This window comes from Pteropus medius, unplaced genomic scaffold (genome assembly GCF_902729225.1).
Source record: "Pteropus medius unplaced genomic scaffold, Ma_sr-lr_union100, whole genome shotgun sequence".
Classification (NCBI taxonomy): Eukaryota; Metazoa; Chordata; class Mammalia; order Chiroptera; family Pteropodidae; genus Pteropus; species Pteropus medius.
Genome location: NW_024340849.1, coordinates 42,081,858 through 42,093,381, shown reverse-complemented (window position 1 = coordinate 42,093,381; position 11,524 = coordinate 42,081,858). Strand labels below are relative to the sequence as shown.

At 38.3% G+C, this 11,524-nt stretch overlaps 1 pseudogene; it reads left to right on the top strand.

Moving 5' to 3' along the window:
- The first annotated feature begins 9,767 nt into the window (after positions 1-9,767).
- Positions 9,768-10,852, top strand: LOC120589278 (actin, cytoplasmic 2-like; annotated as a pseudogene).
- Positions 10,853-11,524: the final 672 nt, after the last annotated feature.

Genomic DNA, 11,524 nt, shown 5'->3' with positions numbered 1-11,524 from the left:
CATCTCCACAGGAGATACACAGATATTATAGCAAGTAGCTCATTTGCTTTTACATAATCATTTAAATTATGAAAAACAAGGACAGTATGCATTTTTCACATTCCTCAAAGTTCATATTTTTTAGTTCTAAGTACTCCTATAAATAGTTTGATTTAAGTTGAACCTAGTCAAGCCCAGGCCAGTCCCTCTTCATACACCTTCCTCCAACTTGAGGTGAATATCATTCTTGTAATTGCTCCCCTTTGCTGTACTGTGGGACTTAGCTCCTAATACTTGTGGAATGTGATCTAGAAAAGAAATATTCTCCAAAGGAAATAATAAGTTTGCAGAGATAGAACTGCCTAAATCATGCTGGATATATTGCACAAAGAGAGCCAAGCATCTCCATTCCCAATCGTACATATATCAAATGTGGATTTTTTCATGGAAGATAGTTGGAACAAAATATGCACAAATACTCTCAATTTGCATGTTTTTGTTCTTCAGTTTTCGAGTAGATATTTCCTGCTTCTACAGCTGTTGGGTGTGTCCCTCCTACTGTTCCTCTGACCTAAACCTAAAAACAGGCTTCTCAAAAAAGAAGAAAGAAGTTGAGCAGAGTCACAAAGTGACGTGCGTGCACGCGTGCGCTCACACACACACACATACACACTTTACGGAGTCCCATGAACATTTTAGATTTTTTAGATTCACAGTATCTCAACCCTTTCTATTTTAGAGAATGTTTTTGCTTTACATTGTAAAACTAAATTTATCCAAACCCGCTACTTTTTCAAAACAAAGAGAAGTTTATACTAAATAATATAGTCTCCTACTTTGCTAGCCTAAGAGAAAAACTGCTTGCATCTCAAAGCCAAATTCCTCAAGGTGTTCTAGCTCAAAGCCAACCGCAGCAGGAAGAGGAAGTACACAGTATCTTATATTCATTATAACTTTGTTTTTCTCTCCCCATGTGCCTCAGTCTTCTCAGTGTAGGAAATAACTTCTAGTTATGTGAGATAAGTTTCACTTTAGATATTTCACCAGCTGCTGAGCAGCCTCCTACCTCCACTTAAGCCATATTCCCCGTTTTCCTCTGCTTTAGCTGAATTTTTCCTGGAGTACTCCACTAGAGTCACAAACCCACTGAGGCTTTTCTATGACCTTCTAGTCAGCCAAATTATTTTCCCCAACCAGGATCTTCAATTAAACTCTAATTACGGCCTAAGGAAGTGTAAAGCAACTCTGCTAGCAGCCAGACTGTGATAAACAATGTTTTCAACAGGATGCAGACAAGCCGACAGAACAATGTTTCTAACCAAACAACACTAGACTGCAGTTGCAAAAATGACTAACAAGTCATCTGTTTTTAGAACCAAATGAGCCCAAACCCTGCTCTGTTTTCCTGAGACATCCCACTACCAGTTCTTTCTCACTAGAAGTTCATAAACTTTTTTTTCTAGAGGTATGGCCTGGAGGCCTTTTTTGGTTGGGGTTTTCACTGGCTTTTTTTTAGTTCTGGGTGACTTCTTCAAGTCTTAGAGTGACTGTCCCATAGAATTAGAGTCTCCTTAATTTTTCTTCCCCTAAAAGCCACATTTCTCACTTAGGAAACTCCTCAAGTTTCCTTTCTTTTCCCCAGGATAGAGGTTTCTTTAAGGCAAGACACCAAGATATGCCATTCTTAGTTCTCAATCACCCAATCACTCACCTTCTCCTTACGGATTGAACACATACACCACAGGGGATTTGGAGTTTGCAGTCTTCAGTATCGCTCCTTGCTTGCCAACTTTCATCAGAGGTTTCCTGCTCGATGTGTCAGAGCCACTTCAACCTTGTGCCTTCTCTGTGACCAACTTTATTCCTGGCCTGATTCAATTCCACACCTTTCTTTGCTCACCTGAGAGTGGACAGCTTCAAATAACCAGTTGTTTCACTTCTCCATATCCTAGAATGTGAGGCATTAAGGTGTAGTTATAAAAGCAGATCTGGAATTTCTTTCCGAGGGTCCAAATAACTTGGATCTTAACCCTTCTGGTACCTAGAAAACAAAGTCTCTTAAATAGACATAATCTCATCTTCCTTATTCCAAAGCTATCAGATACCTAGGGAACTGGTTTAACAACCATTCCATTTATCTCCCAGCATATTGGTAAAGTTTTGCATTCTTTATCCTTGTGAGCGAAGTACCTAAGGGTCTTCTCCTGAGGGCCTAGGCAACTAACTTATTCTCTAATTTGTGGAGAACAGACACTCTTTCTTACATCTGAAGCCAAACGATATGCAGGGAGTAATTTTTGCATGCAGGACAATGCTCGGTTTGTATCCTCTTTTAGACATAATATCCAAAGACCTCCTTAAGGTGGACTCATTTCTGCTAATGACCAGAACTAGCTGCTTCAGCACAATCACCTTTCTCCTTTCTTAGGGATTGAAGGACTTGCCAGTAAGAGCTACTCATTGTCCCACCTTCCACCACAACAGAGCTGTCACCTCCCATCATGGGCAAAACAACTCAGGGGCATTACCCATTGTAGCTTAACTCTGCAGTTGTCTAACTGGTGGATTCTCCTGCTCCAGAAATGATATTTTCCTCCCCAGTCACAGGTTGGAAGGTCTGCAAGGGATAAACCGTTACATTATCATAACCCTCTTACAGATTGGTGGTGGAGCTTGTCCCTTGCTTACTTAGTTGCTTGATATTACCCATTTATCATCCCAAATATAACTATACCCTCCCTGCCCCAACACACCACACCCTTGCTAAGTAGACCACACTCTTGGCAACCTCATTGACCAATATTCCATGCAGTTTGCATTTCCTTTTTCTCTAGTTTTGTTACATTTTACAACATTACTTAGCTCTTGAGAGAATTACCTAATTTCCTGTATATCTTTCGAAATTGCTTCATAAACTCCTAAGTCCTCATGATACTTTTTTTCTTTTTTATGTATGTACGTATGTATGTATGTATGTATGTATGTATGTATGTATGTATGTATATATGTATGTATGTATGCATTTATTTATTTTTAATTGAAGAAATGATTTAAAAAATTTTCCCCCTTTATCTCTTCCCTTCTCCCTACTCTCTGGTAACCACTAGTCCATTGTCCATGTCCATGAGTCTCTGTTTGTCCTATTTATTTGTTGCTTTTATGTTTATATCACCCATATAAGTGATATCATGTGATTTTCAACTTTTTGTGTCTGGCTTATTTCACTTAGCATGATTATCTCGAGGTCCACCCATGTTGACACAAATGGCAGTATTTCATCTCTTCTTATGGCTGAATAATATTCCATTGTATATATGTACCACAGCTTCCTTAACTAATCATCTATCATAGGACACTTTGGTTGCTTCCACATCCTGGCCACAGTGAATAATACTGCGATGAACATCGGTGTGCAAATATCTTTTTGGATATGGGTTTTCAAGTCTCTGAGGTAAATACCCAGTAGAAGGATTGCTGGTTCATATGGTAGATCAATTCTTAGTTTTTTGAGGAAACTCTGTACTGTTTTCCATAGTGGTTGTACCAATTTGCACTCTCACCAGCAGTGTATGAGGGTTCCTTTTTCTCCACATCCTCTCCAACATTTGTTATTACTTGTCCTGTTGATTATAGCTATTCTAATAGGTGTGAGATGGTATCTCATTGTGGTTTTGATTTGCATTTCCTTAAGAGTTAGCGATGTTGAACATCTTTTCATATGTTTGTTAGCCATTTATATATCTTCTTTGGAGAACTGTCTTGTTAAGTTCCTCCACCCATTCTTTAATTGGATCGTTTGTTGTTGCTGTTGTTGTTATTGAGTTGTATGAGTTCTTTGTATATTTTGGATATTAGGCCCTTATCGGAGGTATTGCTTGCAAATATCTTCTCCCATTCGATGCTTGTCTCATTACCTTGTCGATGATTTCTTTTGCTGAGCAGAAGCTTTTTAGTTTGATGTAGTCCCATTCATTTATTTTAGCTTTTACTTCCCTTGCCTTTGAGGTCAAATTCAGAAAATCCTCTTTAAGTTCAAGGTCCTTGAGTTTACTTTCTACATTCTCTTCTATGCAATTTGTTGTTTCAGGTCTTCTATTCAGGTCCCTAACTCATTTTGAGTTAATTTTAGTGTGTAGTGATAGACAACAGTCTAGTTTCATTCCTTTGCAGGTGGCTTTCCAGTTTTTGCAGCACCATTTATTGAAGAGGCTTTCCTTTCTCCACTGTATGTTTTTGGCTTTTTTGTCAAAAATTATTTGTCCATGTAAATATGGGTTTATTTCTGGACTCTCAATTCCGTTCCACTCATCTGTGTGTCTGTTTTTCTGCCAATACCATGCCGTTTTGATTATTGTCACTTTGTAGTATAATTTGAAGTCAGGCAGAGTGATGCCTCCAGCTTTGTTCTTTTGTCTCAGGATGTCTTTGGCAATTCAGAGCCTTTTGTGCTTCCATACAAAACTGATGTTTTTATTGTTCTAATTCTTTAATAATACAATGGGATTTTGATGGGGATTGTATTAAATCTGCATAATGCTTTAGGTTATATGGCCATTTGAGCTATGTTGATTCTTCCAATCCAAAAACACGGAATATCTTTCCATTTCTTTGCATTTTTTTAATAGGGTCTTATAGTTTTCATTATATAGGTCATTCACATGTTTCGTTAGATTTATTCCTAGGTATTTTATTCTTTTTGTTGCAATTGCAAAAGGAATTAGTTTTTCCACTTCTTTTTCTGACACTTCATTTTTAGAGTAAAGGAACTCTATGGACTTTTGAACACTGATTATGTATCCAGAAACTTTACTGTATTTGCTTGTTGTTTCTAGTAGTGTTCTTATGGAGTCTTCAGGGTTTTCTATATAGAGAATCATGTCATCTGCAAATAGTGATAGTTTGATTTCTTCATTTCCTATTTGGATGCCTTTTATATATTTCCCTTGCCTAATTGCACTTGCTAGGCCCTCCAACGTTATATTGAATAACATTGGTGATAGTGGACAGCTGTGCCTTTTTCCTGTTCTTAGAGAGAAGGTTTTTAGTTTTTCACCATCAAGTATAATGTAGGCTTTGTCATAGATGGCTTTTATTATGTTAAAGTACTTTGCTTCTATACTGATTTTGAGTGTTTTGCTCATAAATGGATGCTGTATCTTGTCAAAGGCTTTTTCTGCATCTATTGATATGATCATATGGTTCTTATTTAAAAATTTGTTTATGTGGTGTATCACATTAATTGATTTGCATATGCTGAACCATCCCTGTGCCCCTGGGATGAAGCACACTTGATCATGATGTACAACCTTTTTAATACGTTGCTGCATTCGGTTCACTAGTATCTTATTTAGGATTTTTGCGTCTGTGTTCACGAGAGATATTGATCTGTAGTTTTCATTTTTTGTGTGTGTTATTTTTACCAGGTTTTGGTATCAGAGTAATATTGGCCTCATAAAATGAGTTGGGAAGTTTTGTGTCTTCTTCGACTTTCTGGAAGAGTTTGAGTATAGGTATTAAGTCTTCTTTGAATGTTTGATAGAATTCACTGGTGAAGCCATCTGGTCCTGGACTTTTACTTCTTGGTAGGTTTTTGATGATTGTTTCAATTTCCATACTGCCAATAGGTCTATTTAGATTTTCCAGTTCTTTTTGAGTCAGTCTAAGAAGGTTGTGTTTTTCTAAGTACTGGTCCATTTCTTCTAGGTTATTAAATTTGATGTTACATACTTTTTCATAATATTCTTGTATGATCCTTTGTATTTCTGTGATGTCAGTCGTAATTTCCCCTCCTTTGTCTCTGATTTTGTTTCTCTCTTTTCTTTAGTGAGTCTAGCCAGGGGTTTGTCTATTTTACTAACCTTCTCAAAGAACCAGCTCTTTGTTGCATTTACTTTTTCTATTGTTTTTTTTTTTTGTTATCAATTTCATTTATTTCTGCTCTAATTTTGATGATTTCTTTCCTTCTGCTGACTTTAGGCTTCATTTGTTCTTCCTTTTCTAGTTTTTAAAGATGAAGCGTTAGGTGGTTTATTTGGGCTCGTTCTTGTTTTTGGAAATAGGCCTGTAATGATATGAACTTTCCTCTTATGACTGCTTTTGCCGTGTCCCCACATTTTGATATGTTGTACTATCATTATCACTTTTTTCTATGTATCTCTTCATCTCTCTTTTTATTTCTTTTCTGACCCAGTTATTCTTTAGTAGTATGTTGTTTAATCTCCATGTATTTGTGGTTCTTTCTACTTTCTTTATACAGTTGATCTCTAGTTTCAAAGCATTATGATCAGAGAATATGGTTGCTATGATTTGAACCCTCTTCTATTTGTTGTGGCTATCTCTGTGTCCCAGTATGTGGTCGATTCTTGAGAATGTTCCATGTGCATGGGAGAAGAATGTATAAGCAGCTGTTCTGGGATGGAAGGCTCTGTAAATGTCAATTATGACCAGTTGTTCTAAGGTGTCATTTAAGGACGTTATTTCCTTATTGATTTTCTGTTTGGATGATCTGCCCATATCCGACATTGGGGTATTTAGGTCTCCTACTACAATAGTGTTTTGGTCCGTTTCTCCCTTTAGTTCTGTTAGTAATTGCTTTACATATTTTGGGCTCCCTGATTGGGAGCATAGATGTTAATAAGTGTTATGTCTTCTTGGTGCATACTTCTCTTTATCATTATGAAGTGTCCCTCAGTGTCTTTACCTTTTTTATTTTGAAGTCTATTTTGTCTGATATTAGTACTGTTACTCCCGCTTTTCTCTGAATGCCATTTGCTTGAAATATCATTTTCTACCCTTTCCCTTAGAGTCTGTATTTGTCTTTGGAGCTGAGACGTGTCTCCTGGAGGCAGCATATGGTTGGGTTTTGTTTTTTGATCCATTCTGCAACTCTGTGCCTTTTTATTGGTGAGTTCAGTGCATTTACATTTAGGGTAATTATTGAAATATGAGGTTTTCTTATAGCCATTTTATCTTTTGCTTTCTGGTAGCTCAGTGCTTCCATTGCTTCCTTGTCCTTTTGTTTCTGTTTTCTTTATTTTGGTTGTTTTTTGTGGATTTCCCCTCTGGTCCTTCTTGTTTTATGTTATATACTTCGATTCTGAATCTTTGGCATGTGGTTACCTTTACAAATATGTAAAGAATACGCACATATATATAAACACACACACACACACAGTCGTCCCTTTTCTTCTGCATGTGCTTTATCTCCATTCCCCTTTTGAATTTGGACCTTTGAATCCTCCCTTTTTCAGTCATTGTTATCTTAATTTGTTTCTATGTATGCTGAACGTTTATTACTATCTTACTATAGCAAATCTCTTCCAATTTTTAAGTTTAATGCCCTGTTCCTAATTAGGGTTGGACTCCTCTGCTTTTATCAGCCTATTAGTTACCTTACTCCTAATTATGTTTCTTTTTTGTTTATTTCTTTTAGGTGAGCTGACTCCTTACAGTATTTCCTGTAGTGCAGGCCTCGTAGTAGAGAATTCTTTCCATTTTTGTATGTCTGGAAAGGTCTTTATTTCTCCTTCACATCTAAAGGAGATATTAGCTGGATACATTATTCTTGGCTGGTAGTTCCTTTCATTTACTAGTTTGAATATGTGATTCCACTTCTTTCTGGCTTGTAAGGTTTGTGCTGAGAAGTCCGACCATAATCTAATGGCTTTTCCTTTATAGGTTACTGTTTTCTTCTTCCTGGCTGCCCTGAGAATTCTGTCTTTGTCATTGATTTTTGATAATTCTAATACAATATGTCTTGGTAAAGGCCTTTTTTGGGTTCAGGTAATTGGGCGTTCTGTTGACTTCTTGAGTTCCAAGCTCCAGCTCATTCCTTAGATTTGGGGAATTCTCCTCAACTATTTTTCTGAAATGCTTTCCAATCCCTGTTCCTTTTCCTCCCCTTCAAGAATGACCATTATTCTTATGTTTCTCTCATGATGGTATCAGCTAGTTCTTGTATTTCTCTTACATTAATTTTCATTTTTCGATTTCTCTTTTTCCTACTGATTTATTTTTAGATTTCTATCTTTGATATCACTGATCTTTCCCTCCATATGGTCGACTCTATTTCCCTAGCTCGTTATTTCATTTTTCAACTCTTTCAGTGTGCTCTTTATCTCCAGAAGCTCTATTTGTTTCTATTTGAGGGTTTCAATCTCAAACTCATTCTGCTCATCTAGTTGTTTTTTCAATTCCTGAAATTGTTGGTATGATTCATTTTGGAATTCATTGAGTTTTTTCAGAAGTACCATCCTGATTTCTCTGTCATTTAAGTCGCGTATTTCTATGTCTTTAAGCTTATTTTCTGGAGATTTTTCTCTTTCTTTCTGAGATGTCTTGTCCCCTTGGTTGTTCATGGTGTTTAATGTACTATTTCTCTGCCTGGGCATTAATGTAAGGGTATTTTGATTTTTTTCCCAAAAGATTTATTATATAATGGTCCCTAGCTTATTGCAAAAAAGGTATTTTTCTTTTGGTGTCCAGTATGTGGCATCTAAACTACTTGGATCTCTGCTTTATATAAAGTTTTAATAATATCTTTTTCTTTCTTATGGATGTTCAGTCATACTTGCTAACCTCAGTCTCAGTTCCTGTCAGTGTTAGTGACAGTTTTGGTAGTGTTTGCTCTGATTCCCCTGGTGTTCTGTGGTGTTTGGTCTCGGAGGGTATATCAGGAGTGGCCCTCTGCATTGGGGATGCGTGATGCTGCTCAGCCTCAGTTTTGTTACCAGGGCCGGTAAAAATCAACTGTTGTTTCTCTGCTATCCCCACCTTTCTGTCATCTTCGTTTCTCTCCCTCTGCCCTGATGATGGGCACTGCCACTGGCCATGGGGAACTCACAGCTCTTCCAGGCAGGGCTGTTCAGGGAACTTCCCACTCCTTCTCCCCTTTCCCTCCTTCTACAGGGAGCTCTGGCTGCAAAAGGCAGCTTTTTTGTTTCTCCCAGTCCACCATCTGACACCCAGGGTTCTGACTAATAGTAGCTCTTATGTGCAGATCCCATGCTCAGATGTTCTGGTGTGTAGTTTGGGTGTTTTTTGTTGAGTTTTAGATCTTCAGCTTATTGTTGTTTCAAGGGGAGAGATCTGGGGATGTCTGTCACTCTGCCATGCTTCTAATGTCACTCCATAGTCCTTTTATTGATTCAAGTTGTTTTCCTGGGATATCTCTTTTTCTCCTACTGAATGTTTTGACACCCAAGTGATACCACATGGAGAAAAGTCTTATAAACACCCATGAAAGTCAGCAAATTATAATAGTTAAGAGTGAAGTTCTGAAGTCAAACTGCCCGATTCTAGCTCTGCCATTTTCTAAAGAACTTTACCATTTATTATTGAGAACTTAGTAAAATTACTTAACTTTTCTGGTTCTCAGTCTATCAGAGATAAAGTAAATAAAAAATAAGTAAATTATGGAAACCTTAGTAATATAATTTGTATGGTAGATCTGATTAATATATCAAATTATATGTCCTAAAAAGAGAATCACTTTTCTTTCAGTTGTCTGTGAACATTCACAGAAACTATTAAACCACAAAGAAAAACCTCAGCAATGTCTAAATAGTAAAGAGTTAAGATAGCATTCTTTGGTCACAATGCAATATAATAGAAATTAATAAAAAATTAGAGGGACAAAATTCTATCTATATAGAAATTTAAAACTATTTGAAACAGTGTTACAACAAAGAGGAACCACCAACTGAAATTGTAGACAATGAAAACACATTGCATATAAACTTGTGGAGTCTCTTGCAAGCATTCTCCTGTGCTTCTGTGCCTCTGCCCCCATGCTCCTCTGCTCCCAGTCTCTTCGGATCACAATGCAAGAAGAAATCACCGTGCTCATCATTGACAATGGCTTTGACATACGTAAAGCTGGCTTTCCTGGGGATGATGACAGCAAGTCATGTTCTCGTCTATTGTTGGGGTGCCCAGGGTGTCATGGTGGGCATGGGGCAGAAGGTCCAGAGCAAGCATGGCATCCTTACCCTGAACTACCTTATAGAACATGGCATAATCATCAACTGGGACACCCATGGTGAAGATGTGATACCATACCTTCTACAACCAGTTGTGTATACCTCTTGAGGAGCATCCGATGCTGTTGACTGAGGACCCACTGAACCCCAAAGCCAGTGGAGATCATATTCGAGACCTTCAACACCCAGGCCATGTTTGTGGCCATCCAGGCCTTTGCTGTCTCTGTATGCCTCTAGCCACACCACTGGTTTTATCTTGAATCCTAGGAGATGGGGTTATCCACACAGACTATCGCTGCCCCATACCATCTGTGTCTGCACCTGGCTGGCTGGCCAGGACCTTATAGACTACCTAATGAAGATCCTCATGGAGTGTGGCTACTGCTTCACCACCACAATTGAGTGGAAAATCATGCATGACATCAAAGAGAAGCTCTGCTATGCTGCCTTGGACTTGGAGCAGGAGACAGCTACCACTGAGTCCCAATGGTTCTGTTCCCTGGTGTCCAGAGGTTCTCCTCCAGCCCTCCTTTCTGGTATGGAGTCCTGTGACATTCAAGAGACCACTTTTAACTCCATTATGAAATGTGATGTTGACATCTGGAAGGAGCTGTACACCAACACAGTGCTGTCTGGTGTGAACAGCGTATACTCTGGCATCTTTGATAAAAGGCAGAAGGCGATCACAGCCCTGGCCCTCAGCACAATGTAGGTCAAGATCATCACTGCTCCTAGATGCAAGTGTGAATCAGGGACTTTACTCTGGCCTCGCTGTCCACCTTCCAGCAGATTGGATCAGTATGCAGGAATATAAGTCAGGCCCCTCCACTGTCCATTGCAAATGCTTCCAAATGGACTGTAAGCAGATGTGTAGCATTTGCTGCATGAGATAATTCAGAAGTATACATTTGCCTCACCTCATGCTAGCCTCATGAAAATGGAATAAATCTTTAAAAAGAAATTTGTCCTCGAAGCTTGTATCTGATACAAGCTGGATTATAGAGCTTGTTGTGGGTTTTGCTGTTGTATTCAAGTTAACTGTTCCCTTGGTATATGTTTAGCACCTTGCGTATACCTTTGATTTAAACCCTCAATACATGCAGCTGGGTCAATTCCTGACTGAAGTGAGAGAACCTGTAAATGGAAGAGAAATCCATTGTCTTGGTGAGTGAGAATAAGTGAAACTATTAAATTCTTGATCTGTGCAAGGTATTAATATGTAAGAGCTGGCTATTCCAGGATATCTCTAGAGTCTGGCAAGAGATCTTGAATCAGCTGTCATTTCTGTCTTGCAAGTCTAACAGTGTTGGGAAAGTCCAAGGCTTTGAATCCAGTTTCCTTTTTTACCTGGTGGTTTCCACCAGAACTGTGGGGTATTACTTGCCATGGATTGGAGAATTGTTTACATTTACACCTGTAAATTTACCCATCCTTTTAACTTATGTAAAGTTTTATATGTAGATCTTAACCCATTTCTCGTTTATCCCAAGACTACTCACAGGTGGCACTTGCAGCTGCTGTGTTTACCCCGAGGTAACTTGCGGATTACAGTCCTAACTTTTATT